Raw genomic sequence first — 15,918 nt, 5'->3', positions numbered from 1 at the left:
TGTTAGTGAATTGAGCTTGATTAGGATGATTTTTGTTAGTGAATAGAGCAGTTCCTTTATGAACTTCAGAGACATTTATAGTATGATTAGCCAGAGATCTTCTACTTTCTTCTGTGATTATCATAGAGTAGGCTTTGTTTATGGAAGAAATAGGAGACATATTCAGAATTTGATTACTAGACTGTGCATATGACTCGTTTAGTCCCATTAAGAGTTGCAGCATTCTCTGATACTCAAAGTGTTCCACATACCTTTTAGATTCTTCACATCCACATCCAGGGCAGGGCATATGTGCATCAAACTCAGCCCACAGTTCCTTCAGCTTTGCAAAATAGGAGGATAATGACGAAATGCCCTGTGATAGAGTAGCAATCTGTTTGTGCAAATACAGAACTCTAGAGCCATTTACCTTCTCAAAACTTTCTCTGAGATCACTCCACACTTTGTGAGCACTTGTGGCATATACCATTCCACTCAGCAATTCTGTTCTCATAGGGTTCATTATCCATGAAAGTACTATAGCATTGCACTTCTCCCACAATTCATGAAGAGAAACATCAAATTTATCCTTCGAGTACCTTCCATCTACAAAACCTACTTTACTTTTTCCTAGCAAACTAACACGCATAGAGCTGCTCCATAAGGCATAGTTTTCATATCCAATTAGCTTAATTGAGATCAAAGAGCTACCTGGAGTATCAGAAGGTTGAAAGAATAATGGATGATGTTGATCTATGACTGCAGTACTAACACGAGTTGGATATGCTACTGGAATTGAGGCATCAGATCGAAATTGACTCACATTAGCAGGAATGTCTTCCAATCCTGTGCCTGTACTAGTGCCATCACCTCCGACCGCCATTGATGATCAGAAATCAGACCTTTGACTAGTTAAGCAAAAAAACAAAATGCCTAATTGCTCAGTGATGGTTCACTCGCAACTTGAGATGAATCGAAGCAATTGCATGGACAAAACACGAAATGAAGATCTAGATCCAGAAATCACTTAGACTGATCTACTTGAATTGATCGTCTCTATGTGCTCTGATACCATGAAGAGTTCTAGAACCTTCATTACTGATTAAGGGAGTGAAAAGAAGAAAGGGGAGAAAGTTAGCTTCTGTAGAAAATCAACTGAATTTTTATTCATCAGAAGTTGTAATTTATACAGCAATCGTGTGTATATATACATGAGCATCTAGACCTCACTAATCCTCACTTAACCTAGCTGGTGACAGCTGTCACCTACTAACAGACTTTACCTAGCTAACAACTTCTAACTAACTAACTCTAACTGCTTCTAACTGTCTTTTATGCTTCAACACTAACCGTATAAAAAAAACTCATCTATTTGATGAGCATATATATTTGAAAAGAGGGTCAGAGCTCCAGTTATTTTTTATATTAATAAATCAGAGAAAGTAAATGACCTTGGACAAGTTTGGGAAGTTAGAGAATACTATCCATCCAATTTCAATTTGTATTACTTTACTTTTAAATTTGTCTTAACAAAAAATCCTTTTTTTCATGTTTAGTGCTCCCTCCATCCCAATTATGTGACATTCTTTTTTCTTAGCCAGTCTGAAAAAGAATAATATCTTTTTAAATTTAGAAGTAACAATTTAAGTTTAAAATGCTTATTTTACCTTAATAGGATAGCGATACTAATATATATGGCATATTTAGACTATAAAATTAAAAATTCTTTTTTTCTTTCATAAATTTTGTACCAAGTAAAACACGTCACATAAATTGGAACAAATGGAGTAAGTATTACGTTTTTAATTCTAACATTCTTATTTTACCATTAATATAACTGTCTTATAGGAATGATCCGATGTCTTCAATAATACAAGATTCCTTTTTTTGTTTTTTGATAAATTGGGATCAAATATTCCTATTAGATAATATGGTCATTGTTAGATAGTTATGAGTAGAATATGTTCTAGTCTGATATGTAGTAGGAGTAGAATATGTATTATATATAGGACTCATTGTATCATTGTTAATAAATAGATTTTTCTCCCGTGTATTCTCACATGGTATCAGATCTTCAGTGAGAAAATTATCGTTGTGCATCGTTCCAGCGACATCTGGGAAGAAAGATCTCATCGCCGTGCAATTTTTCGGCAACTTCGTCTTATTTGCAGGGTTCATCACTGCTACAGTGGTACTATGCATATACCAGTACCGCCATTAGATCCGAAACCTTTATGCGACCAAACCCCAGAAATCTCAGTCCCATCGGAATAGAAAAATCAGTCACTGTGTGTCTTTCAGGTTGACGACTCAAGATTGATTTTCGTTATCTCCTCATCGGTAAGTGTTGTGCAAAAACCAACACTTCCATCTTCTTCGGAAAAGTCAGGCGACAAAACCCTAGTCAATCACTCCGGCAGAAAGTCCCTTACGCGTCTCCACGCGCTACCAGAACTACGGTTCCAGCGAGCTACAATAACTTTTCCGGCGTGTGTGAGCCATTTCAGCCACTTTTTGAAAAAACTTCTTCCAGACAACTTACTCGTCCCGTGATTCCGAACCTACCCATATAAATTACATCAAATTCTAATAACTTTTATTTTTTCTGGCGTGAACGGTGACTTACCTGCGTGAACAGTAATTTCCAGAAAAGTTTATGCTTTCTGCTGGTGTTTTAGAACCTATTTTGTAGTGTGGAAATAGTCTCACTATTTTCAAATTTTTCGAGTGACCTTTCGACCAATTTCTGTTTATCAGCAACCACTTAGTTTTGTTGCTCAAGGAAAGTCTAGTGACCTTGTATGTCGAATGATCAGCTTGCAGATATGTTCACCAAGTCCCTCACTGGTCCTCATATTAGTTACATATGTAACAAGTCGGTACATATGATTTGTATGCACAAGCTTGAGGGGGAGTGTTAGATAGTTATGTGTAAATAATCCTAGTCCTATATGTAGTAGGAGCAGAATATGTCCCAGTCCCATATATGTAGTAGGAGTAGAATATGTATTATGTATATGACTCACTGTACCATTGTAGGTATGTGTTACATTTTGAAATTGGTTGGTGTGATTGGGCAGGGCCCCGTGGGCCTCAGGTGTGTTTCAGATAGGTTTCAGTCCATTTCTCCATGTTTTGGCATTGCTGATTTCTGATGTCTGCTTTCTTTCTTCACGATCGCAATAAGGCAGTCGCGTTCACATAGGGTATTTTTGATGTCAGGCGAGTTGTTCTTCGCATCCGCGAAGTTGTAATCGCATTTGCGATGCTTTGGGAGGAAATGGTCTCCGCAATCGCGTGAGGGATGACACGTTCACGTAGAAGGGAGGCCACTTGGGTACATCAGGCTGTAAGCTTTTGTGATCACGAGAGGTCGCCCGTGCTCGCATAGGGTCTGGAGTGCAGTGCATCACATTCGCAACCAGTGTTCCGCATTCGCATAGGCCTTTTCTGGGGCAGTGTGTGATTGTGCTTCGTGATCGCGAAGTTGGGTCCCCGATCGCGAAGGGAATGCCTAGTAGACCATAAGTACTCTATTTTCAAGGGTTTTATTCATTTTAATATATTTTGAGTTGCAAAGCTCGGATTTGGGCGATTTTAGAGGGGATTTTCATGATTTGGATTAGGTTAAGTATCTTTGACTCAGATTTTTTCATTATTCATGATTCTAACCTTGTTTTTAACATTTAATTGGTGAATAAAAGTGAGGAAATTGGGGATTTTGGTTAAAAAATTTCTAAAAAATAAATTGCTGAATTGAGGGTTGATTTGTGGTCGGATTTGGATGAAGCATATATATTTGGACGAAGCATATATATATTTGGACTCGTATCGGAATGGTGTTTGGAATTTGTGAGTTTGGTCGTGTTCCGAGGTGCGGGTACGGGGTTGGCTCTTTGGGTTGACCTTTTGATTTTGGTAAAAGATCTTACTTTTATCATTTGGAATGTTACACCTCGTACTTCTGTGATGTCGTATATTATATAAATGACTTCATAAGAATGATTAAATGAGCTTAAAGTCATAATATGAATATATATGATGTTAGGATATATAATATAAAGTTTGCGAAAAATCGAATTTAAGTTGCAGAAAAACTGACTAAGGATTTGCCTTGTAATAAAACTTTTTGAGAAATTAATTTTGTGTTATATGAGGTCCTTTGGGGACATATTATATACCAAATTTAAGGTATTGGAATTTAGTTTCCAATTCTCTTGACCGTTCGTTCATACGACGTCCAGATAAAGAGATATGAGAATTGGAAAAACGGCCGGTGAAACACACATATTGTTGACTTTTCAACCTTATAATAAATAGAAGACTTATTCTTTTTCCTCATTTTCCAGCAAATTCATGCACAAGCAGAGATCCATAGCTCTCCAAGAAGTTCCTTAGGGTTTTGATAAGTGGGTATTTTACCAACTTATCTCGTCTTTAATCTTAGATTTTTGTTATGTTTGGTTGATAAAATTATGTGTTTAATGTCGTTTACTTCTATTTTATAGGTTCTATGTGATTTAGAAGTGATCATGAAGAAACCAAGTGAAAATGAGTCAAAAAGAAGTTGAAAAGAAGAAAATTTGGAAAAAGGCCTCAGATGTCAACTTGGCAAATGCGATGTCAAACATTCCAGTCAATGTTCGCAAATGCAAAAAGAGGGTCGCAAATGCGAAGTCAAACCAGACAGTCAACCTTCGCAAATGCGAAGATCTCCATCACAAATGCGAAACCAAGTGCACAGTGCCAAGTTCGCAATTTCAAACATAAAGATCGCAAATACGATGTGCAATAGTAATCTCAAGGTTCACAATTGCAAACTAATATTCGCAATTGTGAATATCATGCCTCAGTTCTGGGTACTTCTCTAATTTCACATTTTTGGCCCCAAACCCTTTAATACCCGACCTAGCTTATTGGAAACAGATCTTTGGCAATGTTTGGCCGTCTTTGGATATCTTTGACATATTTTGAGAAGAGAACACAAGTTTTGAAGCTAGGGTTCTTGCACACACACTTGGGTCTTGAAGATTTGAAGATTTTGGTTGAGAATTTCTTACTCATTTATGCTCATTTCTTCATTTTCTTGCTTTGTATTGAAGTGTGTAGTATTTATTTCAACACTTGAATCTTGTTTATGGGAATATCCATATTTAAAGTGTGGATTAAATATTCTTGTGTATTGAACGATTTTTATTTATTATGAAGTGAGTTATTGTTTCTTTAATTATTCTTGTTCTTTAATGTTTCCAAAGGGATTAGTTAACCTTAAAACTCGCCCATTTACTTCGTATTAATTTTGGGAAAGATAATTTGGGGTTGGAAAAGATTAATTAACAAGAACTTGAGGATCTAACCCCCTCTTTATAGATTCTATCTAGGGATAGGATTGAACTACTTGTAACCATATTTGGGTGTGCTTAATCTCTTAATTGTTTTAGGGATAATTATATTAGGAAGTCTTGTTAGTCTTTGGAAGAAGCTAATATAGAATTATTACCCGGGGCTAATTAACATAAATTTGCTCATATTTGTAAAATCGTAAAATACATTGGATTTACTTGAGTATAATTCCCCATGTATCCATGCTTGTAGTTGTAATGACCCGACCGGTCGTTTTGAGACTTGCACTTCGCTCACTAGTTCTTAGGCATGACTAGCCCCGTATGATGTATTGTTAATTATGTAAATCGTCAGTTTTGATTTTCAGTTAATCGGAATAGATATGGAAGAAAGATTCTTGGCTTGAAGTTTTAAATTTGAAAGGTTTGACCAAGTTTTGGCTTTTTAGTATTTGACCTCGGACTTGAATTTTGATAATTTTGTTAGCTCTGTTAGGTGATTTTGGACTTAGGAGCGCATCCGATTTGTGTTTTGAAGGTCCGTGGTAGAATTAGGCTTGAATTTGGCGAAATTGAAAATTTGGCAATTTCTAGTTGGCAGTGGAAAAATTTGATATCGGAGTCGGAATAGAATTCCGGGAGTTGGAGTAGGCTCGTAATGTCACTTGTGACGTGTGTGCAAAGTTTGAGGTCATTCGGACGAGGTTTGATAGGTTTCGGCATCGGTTGTGAAAGTTTGACGTTTCAAGTCCATTAAGCTTGAATTGGTGCGCGATTCATGTTTTTGTTATTGTTTGAGGTGATTCGAGAGCTCGATTGAGTTGTTATGGTATTTTAGGACTTGATGACATATTTGGTTGAGGTTTTGGAGGCCTCGGGTGTGTTTCGGGTAAGTTTTGAACGAGGCCGGGCATTACCAGAACTCAAGCATGGTTCTGGTGCTTAATTTTTGCTGAGAGCGGATAATTCCGCTGAGGGCGGAATTTGGGGCGCTGAGGACAAAATTTAGGGCGTTGAGGCGCTCTAGGGAAAGATTTACAGATTCGCTGGTCCGACTTCGGAAGCCTATATCTTTTGATCTACAAGGAATTTTGAGATGATCCAAAAATAAAAGTTGTAGCCCTTCATGTCTAGTTTTCAGAAAAATAAAGAAATTATCACTTGGACATCTTTATATAAAGTTATGGCCAAAATACTAAGGCCTGTCTGTGCAGCCACCAGAAGCACGGTCAGCGGCGGAATTCCGCTGTCAGTGGTGGAAGTTCGTTGGGGCGGTGATTTTTGTCTGTCAGCAGAATGGCAATCTGAGAGGTGCTCTATAAATATGAGATTTAGGGTTTTATTTCATATTTTGACCTAGAGATCTCGGATCTTGGCGATGTTTCGAAGATTTTTCAAAATATTCATCGGGGTAAGTGATTCTAACTCGGATTTGGCTAAAATACATGAATCTACCATTGATTTTATCATTTTATTAGTGATTTGGGGTGAAAATTTGGGAAAGATTTGTGGAACTTCATAAAATGAACTTTTGGAATTTGAAAGCCGATTCGAAGTTGGAATTGAGTCAAATTAGTATGGTTAGTCTCGTAATCGAGTGGGTTGTCGGATTTTGTGACTTTGGTTGGATTTAGAGATGTGGTCCCGGGGCCCGACTTTTGAGTTGACCTTTTGACTTTTGGCCTTAAGCTTAGTATTTTCTTATGGGATTGGTCCTTTTTGCTCGTGTTGATTGTATCGAATTGTTTGTGGCTAGATTCGAGGCATTTGGAGGCCGGTTCAAGAGGCAAGGACATTGCGGAGTAGAGGATTAACCGGGTTGATGTACGTAATGATTGTGAATCTTATCCTAAGTGTATGAAACCCCAAATTTCAGGTTGTTTCACTATTTTGAGGTGACACACATACTGGATGACGAGCGTGTGGGCGTGCACCGTTGGGGATTGTGATTCGGTCCATCCTGTAGCAACTATAAGTTGCGTATTTGGTTGAAATTATATGATACTTATGCGTTTTAGAAATAATTTTTATAAATTGGGCTGAATGCCATGTTTGGGCCTTGTGCCAAAGTTGTTTGGACCCTGAGAGGCCTTTTTCTTACTACCCTCTTACTGTTTTCGATTGAAAATCTATACTCAGTCATGTTATACTAATTGATTTCATAACTCAGTCTTTACTATACTGTTTTGAAACATACATAAAAATGTTACTTTGGGATGAATACCCTGTTTTTTTACTGATAGCCCGAGTGGCTTGAAAGATTGATGACTGAGTGAGACCGAGGGCCTGATTTGTGAAAATATTATGGGATCGGTATGCACACCGCAGCATGATGTTACTGATTCATGATTATGAGGCTAAGGGCCTGATTGTTTATGCCACAAGGTGGCTTGTTATGAGGTATAGGGCTTGGTTGATTATGCCACGAGGTGGCTTGTGATAGCGCTTGGGATGTAGGAGCCCCTCCGGAGTCTACACACCCCCAATGAGCGCGGGTACCTTGAGTGAGTGATATGATGTTAGCCCGGGGGGCTGTTTATGATATGATGTTTTGCCTGAGGGGCTGTTCTTGATCCATGTTTTGCCCGAGGGGCTGTTCTTGATTCATGTTTTGCCCGAGGGGCTGTTCTTGATTTGTGTTATGCCCGAGGGGCTGATTGTGAGTGACTGTGAGGTTTGCCCAAGGGGCGGTTCACGAGTGATGTTTTGCCCGAGGGGCTGCTTATGGTTTCATCATTTTTTACTCACTATTTTATCACCTGTTCGAAAACTATTGAAAGATGTTTTAAAAAGGGTTTTACTGAAAATGGATTTCTAATGAGATGATTTGACTTATATACTGATTTAAAGGCATGTTGTACTTACTGAGTTTTCATGATGTGGATTTTATGTGTTTTCTACTGCTCAGTCTTTATTTACTTTTATTACTTACTGAGTTGGCGTACTCACATTACTTCCTGCATCTTGTGTGCAGATTCAGGGATTGTTGGACATGCTAGCGAGCGTTGATCTTCATCAGCCGTGGATATTTCGGAGTTGGCAAGATAGCTGCATGTCGATTGTAGCCTTGTCCTCCTCCCTCTTATCTCCCTGTAGATATTAGTAGTTGATTTCTAGACTACTTTAGTTTTGTTGTATTCCGGAATAGTTGTAGTTTGCTCATGACTTAGTGACACCCGAGGTCGGGCTTGTATTTTTCACATTTTGGTTTTTGAATTAACTTCTTTTACGGGATTTCAGTATGAAAAGGGTAATATTTGGTTTTTAAATGAAATATCAAAATTATTTTTTGGGAATATGTCGGCTGGCCTAGTTCCATGATAGGCGCCATCACGACCGGGGTGGTTTTGGGTCATGACAGTAGCCATTGATCATTTTACTTGCTTTCTAGTAGTTTACATTTTCGCAATTAGTTATAAATATTTTCTCAAAATATTTCTAATTGTTTGGATTAGCACAATAAGTGATAATTCTCTTACACGCCTAATCGCCTATATATTGTTCGCCGTGAGATTCGACCCCGACTCATAGTTGGGTAAATTATATTGCATGCGACTGTGTCCATTTACTTTTTAGTAGTGGATTTGGACATCATCAAAATTGGCACCGTTGCCGGGGAAAAATTTGGCATATTTAGGTTTTTTGAAAAGTAAACGTCCGTGCTTTGGTCCAAACTTGTGAATATTTGTGTAATTAATTTTTCTTTTCTTGGTTTATTTTCTTGTTTGTTTCTTGTTTATTTTCTTAGTTTTGAAAAATGGCATTATGTAATGAAAATTGGTCAGATGGTAGTTGTTCATACCTTGATGACCCTTATCATTGGTGGAGGACTGCACTCTTGGCAAAATTATTTAAATTCTACCAGGGGTGGATTGTGCACAATCTTAAATCCATGAGTGGAGTTTTTGTGAGAACTGTGGTCGTCAAAATAGTCATTGGAATTATTGTGCTTATTTTTCCTTCCCTTCCCCAATCCCCCGCTATGATGATTCTACTTTTTGTGATGAAAATTATAGGGATATGAAGTAGAAGAAGTTGAACATGGTCAAATGGAGAGTTCAAGCTCATGATGGAATGCCTCCTTGAAGGAGGAAACAAAGAGCAAAAGGCCTTGGAGGAACTTTTGGAAAATAGTCTCCAAAATAATTTGGCGCTTGAAAAGTTTAACGTACAAATGAGAGAAATGCTTGAAGCTTTAGAGGTCCAAAAAGTCTCGGAAGTGAATGATAGCCAAGAACCTTTCTTAGAGGTTGACGCCGAAAATCCTTCTTTGGCACTTGATCAAAGCCAAGAAGAACTCTCAAATGCTCAAAATGAGAGGATGATGTTCATGTTGGAAGCCATTCTTGAAAATGAGGAGAAGCAAAGCTTGGTACTCGAGGACTTAAAACAAGTACTACATCAAAATGATGAGACTATCCGCACTTTGGAAGATCAAATGAAATCATTGATTGAGACTCATTATGCCTATCAATTTGAAAGTATGGAAAGAGCTCAAGAAGAGTCCAACTTCGAGGAAAAAAGTGAGCTTTATTTTGAGGAATCAAGAATTGAACCTCCACCAACCAACTCCATGCTAGTTAGTGATGCCAAGAAAAATATGGAATTAGAGTCAACTGGTGTAATTGAAAATACGGTTGAGATTGACTCTAGTCGGGGGGAAAAAGAGAATGCCAAAATTCGGAAAAATTACAATTTGAAGGCTTGAGGTTACATTCCAAGTATTTTTCAACATTGAAATTGTGTGGTGATATGGGAATTGAACCATATGAATCCATGTGGGAGTGTAAAGGAGAAAGACAAGAGCCATACATCTTGCAATTTGAATATTCAAGAACGGAAAAGGACATTCCTCAAAGCCAATAAATGCAAAACGAAGAAATTGAGGCTTGGCTTGATCATCTACTTACCACCCCTATTGCTCGTGGTCACAAACTTGAGTCCAAGTTAGGTGCCCAATTCATATCGTCCAAGCGGCGAGAAAAGTGGTAAAGTTGATTCGCGTCATGCCACGACGTTAAATGCAACGTTTGGTGACTCATCGTTTTCAAAATTTGGAGTGGTTTTTGAAATTGTTTTTTTTAGAATAGCTTAGAATATTATTTTTTACTAATCTTCCAAGTTTTAGAATTTTTGGAGTTGATTTGTGCAGGTCGGAGTGGTTCGGATAGCCCAAACTAGTAGCTGAATACATCTGCAGTCCAGGCCTCAGTGTTTATGTTTGCGAACTTGGCCTCATCGCAAAATTGAAGAAAGGGTTGCATTTGCGACCTCTGCTGGATTTTTGAAGTTCGCAATTGCAAAGAAAGGGTCGCAAATGCGACATCAGAGGCCTTAAACGGGTAACTGTGTGTCATTTTGAACAAAAGTTAGAAAATTTTGGGCTCTTCAAAAAAATATAAGACCTTCATTTTCCTCACTCTCCTAACTCTCAAGCTCCACCATTTTCACTCCTAATTGTAAGCATCCAGGTATGAGAGCTTAATCTTTACACTCTTCTTCTTCTTCTCTCCTTGTGCTCTCAAATACTAGGGCTCGAATTGATTTTTCTGTTCTGTGCAAAAATTAATTAAAAAACAACATAATTCATGTTGTAATTTCTGGGTGAGGTTGGTTGAGAGTGTGAGATTCTTTCTTTGCTAAAAAATTGGGGATGTCTGAGTACCCATAGGTTGTTGGAATGTGAAATGAATTTTGTGCCTTCAATGTGTTCGATGATAGGCCCAAATGAAATTTTTGGCCGATTCATTGATTTCTTCAACTCGTGGTTGTGTCTGAAGTTTATTACATGATTTTATGTTTAAAAACTGACTGAATTCTTTAAAGGTGTGCTTTTGTTCAAATTTTTTAAGGCTTGGGATTGTTCTGTGAGAGAAGCTGGCTGGGGACGATGAAGTTGCAATTGCGATAGCCTCTTCGCATTTGCGAGCTTCGCAATTGTGAAGAGGTGCTCGCAATTCGCAATGGTGAACATTTTCATGTCTGGCATCCTTCGCATTTGCGAAGATATGATCGTAATTGCAATCTTTTTAGGTTCTTGTTGCCTTCGCGATTGCGACATCAGAGAGCAGGCTTCTGCTGAACTCAAAATCCTAAATTTTTTCTAAGGTTGGGTTTCGCATTTCCCATCATTTCTTTGACATATTTCACTCATTTTGCAATATATTTCATAGCCATACCATGTGTTCACTCCAATATTTCTTTACAGGTATCGTAAGCTGAAAATGAGCTCTAACTTCGATGAATCCGCACATGAATATCCTTTGGAAATTGAGGAGATCTATGACCAACACCAATTATTTTCATTGGATTACCAGGAACAGTACTATGCTGAGTTGATTTCGAAGAAGTTGCTCCTGAAAAATGGTATATTTCCGGATAAGGTCCCAGAATGTCTTCCTGAGTTCTATGAGAGGCTTGTTGACATAGGATGGACCGATTTTGCCCATCAACCTTGCAGAGACAATGAGTAATGGGTGAGGTAATTCTATTCTAACCTTCCAGCAATCAAGTTAAGAGAGCCAATCATGAGGATTTGTGTCAAAATGGTGAATTTCGCAGCTGAAGCTATGAACCAAATCTATCACCTACAGGACCATGACATGGCCCCATTCTGTGCAAAATATTGTGCCTCAGGCGATTGGTTAGTCTCCAAATTGTGCTCGAGAGCGGATGTTCCATGGGCAGCTGAAAAGAGAGGGATCACCTCCAAAGAATTCATTTCCGAAGCAAAGATATGGCTGGCCATCATATGCAGTCGCATCTCCCCCACAGGGAGTATATGGAATGTACCAATAACGAGAGCTCAAATGATATCCTCCATTCTTGATGGTATTCGGCTCAATGTTGGTAAGATTTTCATCAATGAAATGAGGGAGTATCAGATTCAGAATGGTCCATCATTGATGTTCCCATCTCTTATCACTGAGCTGTGCCAACTTGCTGGGGTTGAGGAGGATCCGGGAGACAACTAGATAGATCCGTGGAAGCCTATCAATCTATTGAAGAAAAGAGGAGAGGGCGGCGCCGTCAAAATCAAAAAAGAGAAATTTGGGATCTTCTTTTCAGACCGACCAGGGTAACCAGTCATCATTTTCTGCAGGAGGACCATTTGCTGTGCTTTTCGAGGAAATGCGGCTGATTCGCGACCTAGTAGCTAGTCTTCCATAGGGACCTGGGTAAACATCTGAGGGACCCTCTGTATGTATTTCAAAGAAAGAATTTCAAAAGTATCTTGATGATCAAAAGAAGCAGGGGGATCACCTTAAGAAGCTGGAGAAGGCATATACTGATTTGGCTACGATGCACGGTACTTTGGGTACTTCTCATGACAAGCTAGCAAAGGCACACACCAGGATGAAGAAAGGGGAGAAGAAGAGAGATAAATTTTTCACCCGCATATGGAAGGGTTGAAGGGGCTATAGAAAGTTCTAAAGCCTCAAGAGCTAGTGCCATCGACCAAGCTGGAAGATGATGATGATGCTCCAATTCATTGGTCCGAGGAAGAAGACAAGGAGGAGGAGGATGCGATTGAGTCCGACAACAAGGAGAGCACTTGATGCAGTATTCAGGGAGTACTTTTCACCATTTTACTCTATTTTGTTTAGTTGCATTGGGGACATTGCAACATCTCTAGTTGGGGGTGGCTTCTTGTATAACTGCGGATATGGTAGATTGATATTTGTTTTCATATGATGTGTTATATTAATATGTTAACTAGCTTCTTGAATTTTTGTTTTTATTTATAGTATGTTTTATTGACTTGATGTTTATTAGCTTCTTGATTTTTTTTAAATAGTATATTTTATTTTGGTGGCGATATCCTTGGTTTTCTTTGTACCATGATTCTTTTTCCTAGGATGCCAATTTTTTTTTGTAAATCGGGTAATTTTGTCAAATTTTTGTGTCGACTTTTCCCGATGATGGATAGCTAGGTGAATTTCTTAAGGGAATTAGTCTTGTAGTTTAGATATAATTTTTGTTAATTTAGGAAGAATAAGTGGTATGGGTTGGAGTTTGTGCCCATTGGCCAATTTTTGGCTTGCTTGGTACCAACATGATTTAAACTTCGGCATATGAATTATAAATCTTTGAAAAATAAAATGATTGAAGTATAGACATTGTAATGACTTTTAGACTCAATTTTTGGCTCTTTGACTCACTAAATATCTTCTTAGGCTATACGTGACTTCTTTGAGTTCATTGATTTCAATTGGATTTAGGATTTGTATTCCACTTGAGTTTTCATGTGCCATGTGTGGTGAGATTTATTGTGAATTCTTTTGCATGATTTTTAGGCTAGAACTTGCCTGGAATGTGCTTCAAGGCGAAACACTAGACTAACTTGGTTTGAAAAATGGTGTTAGGCCTTTCTGGTACCGCTATTGTGCCTTAAATTTCCTACCCTTGCATAATTTCCTTAGTCAACCCCTTTTGAGCCTTTAAACTTTTTCTTTGGCAACCATGGTACAAGCTTTAACCTTTCTTTCGTTATTGATTTATCTTTTCGTACCCTACCTCCCTAAGTACTTTGAAAGTGTAAACATAGGCTAAAAGCCTAAGTTTGGGGGTGAATGTTGGAAAAGTTGTGATGTGGAAGTTGTTTAAAAAGTGAAAGGTAAATAAAAAAAAGAAAAAAAAAATGAGAAAAAAAGAAGAAGGAAAAATAAGGAATTGTGAATAGATGGAAGACTAGGTGATGAAATGAAAAATGAAGAAATGGTGGAAAAGTTCTTGAAGGAAGTGTATTTTGATTGTTGAAAAATTGTAGTGCTTATTGTGCGCTGCCTTAACCAGAAGCCTAAACTACAATCCTTTAAGTCCTAATTGATTTTGAACCAAGTTTGTCTACATTAGTGGAGAAATATATGAAGGGCAAGCCTATGGTACAACTTGTGTGCATTTGAACATCTTTGTGAGAGAGAGTTAATTCTTTCCATTTGATATCCCATTTATGTTTTGAATTGAAATTTATGAGTGTGAGATTCTCTCTTAAGTAAGAGGGCACATGAGATTGGAGTTGTGAATTTAATCTCCTTTTCAATTGGGAGGAATGAACAAGGGAAGTTAATTGTGATAAAGAGGCAAATTTTGAAGCTTTAGTGTCATGACTTGATTGCTACTGTGGTTTACATAGTGTTTGAGCACTTGAATTGTAATGAAATTCATGAGAAGTTTTTGGTATTTCATATGCTTTAGATTAATTGCTGGTACCAATCAAAGCCATGTGTTTGTGCCTAGAGTAGACCTTTTTGACTTGGCATGATATTGATGCATTATTAAGTTAAATACTTAGAAGGAGAATTTGTCCCTTTAATTCCTTGAGGAAAAGTAATAGTTTAAGTCTGGGGTTTGATAAATGGGTATTTTACCAACTTATCTCGTCTTTAATCTTAGATTTTTGATATGTTTGGTTGATAAAATGTAACGACCCGGCCGGTCATTTCATGAGTTACCGCTCCATTTTCCCCATTTCTGCTTCTTATTTCCTTGTTCAGTTGTATTATGTGTTATTGGGTTGGTTGGCTCGGGTTCGAAAAAGTTTTGGTAAGGTTTGGGACAATTAGTCTCTTTTGAGTAAGCTTAAGTTGGAAAAGTCAACCGGATGTTGACTTGTGTGAAAAAGGGATTGGATGTGAATTCTGAAGGTTAGGATAGCTTCAGGAGATGATTTGGGACTTAGGAGTGTGATCGGAACGTGTTTTGGAGGTCCGTAGTAGGTTTAGGCTTGAATTGGCGAAATTAGAATTTTGGCGTTTTCCGGTTGATAGGTGAGGTTTTGATATAAGGGTCGAAATGGAATTCCGAGAGTTTCAGTAGGTCCGTTGTGTCATTTGGGATGTGTGTGCAAAATTTCAGGTCATTCGGACGTGGTTTGATAGACTTTTTGACCAAAAGCGGAATTCGGAAGATTTTTGGAACCTTAGGCTTGAATCCGATGTGTTTTGGTTGATTCGATGTTGTTTGAGGTGTTTTGAATATTGGTATAAGTTTGGATAGTGGTATATGACTTGTTTGTGCTTTTGGTTGAGGTCCCGGGGGCCTCAGGGTGATTCCGGATGGTTGACGAAAAGTGAAGAATTGGGAATTTGCAGCTGAGGCTGAGTCTGCTGTCATAACCGCACCTGCGGCTAGGGGACTGTAGGTGTGGGCTCGCAGAAGTGCCTAGTGGGTCGCAGTTGTGGAAATAGCCATGGGAGCTGGAACCACAGAAGCGACTATTTGAGCGCACCTGTAGTATCGCAGGTGCGGGTGTTCGATCGTAGGCGCGGAGTTGGGGTTTTAAGTGAAAACCTCAGATGTGGTGCGCTTGACTGTAAAAGCGGTAGAGCAGAAGAGAAATTGGGCCGCAGGTGCGAAAACCCTGGTCCAGAAAGTATATAAACCCTCTTTCGCGATTTTCAGCCTTTCTTACCATTTTTAAATCAATTTTGGAGCTTTTTTGGGGGATTTTGGAGAAGGAATCAGAGGGAACTTCATTGAGGTAAGATTTTTGAACATAAAACTCGTTATTATGGTGTTATTTCATTGATTAGGCTTGAAATTTATGGAAATGTGTGGGTAAATATTGAAGAAACTAGGGCTTGAGATTGGAGAC

The sequence above is a fragment of the Nicotiana tabacum genome, chromosome 22 (genome assembly GCF_000715075.1).
Source record: "Nicotiana tabacum cultivar K326 chromosome 22, ASM71507v2, whole genome shotgun sequence".
NCBI lineage: Eukaryota > Viridiplantae > Streptophyta > Magnoliopsida > Solanales > Solanaceae > Nicotiana > Nicotiana tabacum.
The sequence above is the reverse complement of the archived record's forward strand: the minus strand, read 5'-3'. Positions refer to the sequence as shown.